Source organism: Crotalus tigris, unplaced genomic scaffold (genome assembly GCF_016545835.1).
Source record: "Crotalus tigris isolate CLP2741 ecotype Arizona unplaced genomic scaffold, ASM1654583v1 scf7180000021807.146482, whole genome shotgun sequence".
Lineage (NCBI taxonomy): Eukaryota > Metazoa > Chordata > Lepidosauria > Squamata > Viperidae > Crotalus > Crotalus tigris.
This window is the reverse complement of record NW_024098684.1, coordinates 48,997-54,273: the sequence shown is the minus strand read 5'-3', so window position 1 is coordinate 54,273 and position 5,277 is coordinate 48,997. Positions and strand designations below refer to the sequence as shown.

Genomic DNA, 5,277 nt, shown 5'->3' with positions numbered 1-5,277 from the left:
CCAGGAAAAATAGATAGGGCAGCGTAGAAAAGTCTTTGCCTTCCTAACCATACACAAGCACTCTGAGTGTGTTGGCGATGTCCATTTTGCTCTATGAGTTCATGGAGACCTAATCTTATCCCTAAATGGAATTTTCCTCCTATGGGATTTTCCCATGTATTTTACCAGGAAAAATAGGTAGCGCACGCTAGAAATGTCAGTGCCCTCCTGAACATACCCAAGAATTCCGCGTTTGTTGGCGATCTTCATTTTGCTCTAAGGGTTCATGGTAACCTAACTCTAACCCTAAGTGGAATTTTCCTCCTATGATATTTTTCCAAGTATTTTACAAGGAAACATAGATACGGCAACATAGAAATATACATGCGTTTCTAACCGTACCCAAGCACTCTGAGAGTGTTATGTCCATTTTGCTCTAGGAGTTCATGGAGACCTAAACCTAACCCTAAGTTGAATTTTCCTCAAATGGGATTTTCCCATGTATTTTACCTGGAAACGTAGATAGGGCAGCCTAGAAAAGTCAGTGCCCTCCCAACCATACCGAAGCACTTCGACTGTATTGGTATTGTGCATTTTGCTCTACAAGTTCATGGTATCCTAACCCTAAGTGGAATTTTCCTCCAATTGGACTTTCCCATGCATTTTACCAGGAAACATAGAACAGCATTGAAAAGTCAGTTCCTTCCTAACCATACCAAAGCACTCCAAGTTTATTGGCAATGTCCATTTTGCTCTATGAGTTTATGGTGACCTAACCCTAAGTGGAATTTTCCTCCAATGGGATTTTCCCATGTATTTTACCAGGAAACATAGATAGCGCAGGCTAGAAAGCTCAGTGCCCTAATAACCATACCAAAGCACTCCGAGTTTGTTGGCGATGTTCATTTTGCTCTACGAGTTCATGGTAACCTAACCCTAAGTGGAATTTTCCTCCAATGGGATTTTCCCATGTATTTTACCAGGAAACATAGATAGGGCAGCCTAGAAAAGTCAGTGCCCTCCTAACCGTACCCAAGAACTCCGCGTTTGTTGGCGATGTTCCTTTTGCTCTTTTAGTTCATGGTAAGCTAACCCTAACCCTAAGTGGAATTTTCCTCCAATTGGATTTTCCCATGCATTTTACCAGGAAACATAGATAGCGCAGGCTAGAAAGCGCAGTGCCGTACTAACCATACCCAAGCACTCCGAGTTTGTTGGCGATGTTCATTTTGCTCTACAAGTTCATGGTAACCTAACCATAACGCTAAGTGGAATTTTCCTTCAATGGGATTTTCCCATGTATTTTACCAGGAAGCATATATAGGGCAACCTAGAAAAGTCAGTGCTTTCCTAAAAGTACCCAAGCACTCCAAGTTTGTTGGCAATGTTCATTCTGGTCTACGAGTTCATGGTAACCAAACCCTAACCCTAAGTAGAATTTTCCTCCAAAAGGATTTTCCCATGTATTTTACCAGGAAACATAGATAGGGCAGCCTAGAAAGCTCAGTGCCCTCCTAACCATACCGAAGTATTCCGAGTCTGTTGGTGATGTCCATTTTGCTCTATGAGTTTATGGTCACCTAACACTAACATTAAATGGAATTTTGCTCCAATGGGATTTTCCCATGTATTTTACCAGGAAACATAGATAGGGCAGCCAAGAAAAGTCAGTTCCCTCCTAATCATACCAAAGCACTCCGAGTGTGTTGGCAATGTCCACTTTGCTCTATTAGTTCATTGTGACCTAACCCTAACCCTAAGTGGAATTTTCCTCCTATGGGATTTTCCCATGTATTTTACCAGGAAACATAGATAGTGCAGTCTAAAAAGGTCAGGGCCCTTTTAACCATACCCAAGTACTCCGGCACCTTTTTTGGATGTTGCTTTTTAGGGTGGGCAAGCTGGGTTATATGACCTGTGAGTTCCAGCACCTTTTTTTTTCTTTAACAAAAAAAGTACTGACTAAATCTATGACTGGGTTTATGTATTACCCTAAACTAATTATATGATTTGTATGGTTTTATCTGACTATGTTGTGTGAATGCAACACTATATTTTGTAAGCCATGATTTATGGCCTCTTTGCTCTGGTGAATAGAAGAGCTGCTAGACGAATTGTAATCACATTGCGGACTCATATTCAGACCACTTTTTTCTCCCACTCCACCCCAACTCAGAAGTTCTAGAAAAGAGCTTATTTTCCTATTTTGTATGCATATGAATGTGGACTTTATGGGGTGTATATGCAGTATGGATGCTTTATGACCAATTGACTAATTATAGCTTATTTTTATTTTTGGTCCTTTTCAGATTGAGAATTACAATGTGTTTCCATAGTAGAGACATTTAAAGCTAAGTTTGCTAGTTTCCATTAAGAGTAAATGGCAGAAAAGTAATATTATTACTTTTAATGAGTGTACTTTTTAGGTAGAAAAAAAAATAACAACAGAGAAATCAAAGCACCAAAGGTAATGAAAGCTTCATACAGGGATTTCGACATTCATCCCTCCTCTTCCTTTTCATCCTGGAGGGAAGGAAAGAAAAAATAATGATTTTCTTCCAAATTTTTACTAATCATAATGACCTTTCAAAAGGAAATACCATCTTTTGAGTTTTCATAGGAGGAACATTCCACTTAGGGTTAGATTACCATGAACTCAAAGAGTAAAAAGGACATCACTCACAAAAAAGGAGTTCTTGGGTATGATTAGGAGGGCACAGATTTTTCTAGGCTGCCTTATCTATGTTTCCTGGTAAAATACATGGGAAAGTGCCATTGGAGGAAAATTCCACTTAGGATTAGGGTTAGGTCACCATGAACTCATAGAGAAAAATGGACATCGCCAACACACTCGGAGTGCTTGGGTATGGTTAGGAGGGCACTGACCTTTCTGGCCTGCCCTATCTATGTTTCCTGGTAAAATACATGGGAAAATCCCATTGGAGGAAAATTCCATTCAGGGTTAGGGCACAGATTGGCAACCCCCAGCTCCGGAGCTGCATGCAGCTCTTTGGGCCTTCTCCTGCGGCTCCGGAGCCTCATCCGCCATTTGCAGAGAGAAAGACAGAGAGGCACTTGTGCTTCCCTTCTCTCTCTCTCTCTCTTTCTCTCTCTCTCTCTCTCTCGGACCTGTCCCCTCATGGGGCTCCTGATTGGCCCTGTGCCCGGGCGCCCCACCCCCTGGGAGAAATGCAGCCAGGAAGTCCCTTTCCCAGGTTGGCCCTGTCCGAGGCACACGTGGCCAGGGAGATGCACAGGGCAGCCCCAGGATCCTCCCTGGGAGTGGCCCGCTGGCACCTCCACTGAGCAGGCCAGCCCTCCCGCAAGCTGAGGCCCCAGGAAAGAGGTCTGCCCGGTTAGGCTCAGCGTTGCTCTGTCTCCCAAGCCCTGAAGGCGCACGGCTCGCTTTGAACAGGAACGGCCCTCCGAAGTCCTGCGCTTCCCCTGAAGCCCACCGGGAGATGGGAGGGGAGGCGACGGCAGCTGCTCTCTCAAGGGACCTCTTGCCAGCCCAGCGGATCTGATGGGGCTGGCGATCCCTGCCCGGGAAAGGTAGGTAGGTAACAAGCGCCGGATCCCTCTCTGTGTCTCTCTCTCCCACTCAAAGCCATCCTGCAGCTCAATCCTTAAAGCGGTTTCAATCAGCCCCTTCATTGCCAGGCATCCCCATGGAAGTCAATGGAGGTCCACGGTGACTCAAAAGGCCAGGGGAACCACCTGACTGAGTTTGGACAAAAGATCAGGCAAGGTCCCATTCCAACTATCGCTACTTTGGCCAGGAGAGACCCGCACTAATCAATCGTCCTGCTCAGTGATCTGTGTTGATACAAAGCCGAGGAGGCGAAGGCGGTGGCTCACCAGTAAAACCAACGGACTTTGAAGCGCCGCAGCTGACCTTTCGAGTCAAAGCAGACCTCCATTGACTTTCATGGGGACGCCTGGCAATGAAGGGGCCGTTTGAAATCGCTTCAAGGATCGAGCTGCAAGATTCCTTTGAGTGGGAGAGAGAGAGACACAGAGAAATGCAAACGTGTCTCCACAGGAGATGCAGCAAGGGCAGGAGACAAGGAGGAGTCAGCTATGTCTGTGTACAAACCCCGAAAGCTTTCTTCATCTCCCTGATCTTGCTTTTCTTGCTCGCCCTCTAATAGGCATCTGCTGGGTTTCCTCAACCTCCCCCCCCCCCGGTTTTATTTTAATTCCACCACCGCCTCCCTCTTTTGCAAAGTTAGTATTCCAGGGAGTTGGAGCTCGCTTTGCTCCTGGAGTCACTTGACGAAGCTTGAATGAGTGGCCGCCTGCTCCCACCTTCCACGGAGCAGAACTGCTGCTTCCTTGCCCTCCCAGTGAAAGAACCCCAGAGAGCTGGAAGAAGTCCTTTCTCCAGCTTTCTGCTTCTCATCCTGTTTTCCGAGCACCCCTCCCAGAGTGATCCAGAAGCTTCAAAACGGGTCCAAGTGGCTGTTTCACCCTTTCAGGTGCTCGACCAATGGCTTAGGGTTAGGTCACCATGATCTCATAGAGCAAAATAGAAATTGCTCACAAACTTGGAGTGCTTGGGTATGGTTAGGAGGGCACATTTATTTCCTTGTAAAATACATGGAAAAATCCCATAGGAGGAAAATTCCACTTAGGGTTAGAGTTAGGTGACCATGAAATCGTAGAGCAAAATGAACATCGCAAAAAACTCGGAGTGCTTGGGTATGGTTAGGAGGGCACTGATCTTTCTAGCCTGCCCTATCTATGTTTCCTGGTGAAATACATGGGATAATCCCATAGGAAGAAAATTCCAATTAGGGTTAGGGTTACGCTACCATGAACTCATAGAGCAAAATGAATATCACCAAAACACTCAGAGTGCTGCGGTATGGTTAGGAGGGAACTGACTTTTCTAGGCTGCCGTATTACGTTTTCTGGTAAAATACATGGAAAAATCCCATTTGAGGAAATTCCACGTAGGGTTAGGGTTAGGCTACCATGAACTCGTAGAGCAAAATTAACATAACCAACAAGCTCAGAGTCCTTGGATATGGTTAGGAGGGCACTGACCTTTTTAGCCTGTGCTATCTATATTTCCTGGTAAAATACATGGGAAAATCCCTTAGGAGGAAAATTCCACTTACGGTTAGGGTTAGGTCACCATGACCTCATAGAGCAAAGTGGACATTGCCAACACAATGTGGAACCCTAAGTGGAATTTTCCTCCAAAAGGATTTTCCCATGTATTTTACCAGGAAACATAGATAGGGCAGCCTAGAAAACTCAGTGCCCTCCTAACCATACCCAAGCACTCTGAGT

General features: G+C 45.3%; 1 long non-coding RNA gene across 1 annotated transcript; it reads right to left on the bottom strand.

Annotated features, from left to right (window-relative positions):
• Positions 1 to 2,252: 2,252 nt before the first annotated feature.
• Positions 2,253 to 4,123, bottom strand: LOC120296924. The gene is made up of 2 exons (XR_005553615.1): positions 3,838 to 4,123; positions 2,253 to 2,502 (listed from the first exon to the last, which is right to left on the bottom strand). It is a non-coding gene; the product is annotated as an uncharacterized LOC120296924 (long non-coding RNA).
• Positions 4,124 to 5,277: the final 1,154 nt, after the last annotated feature.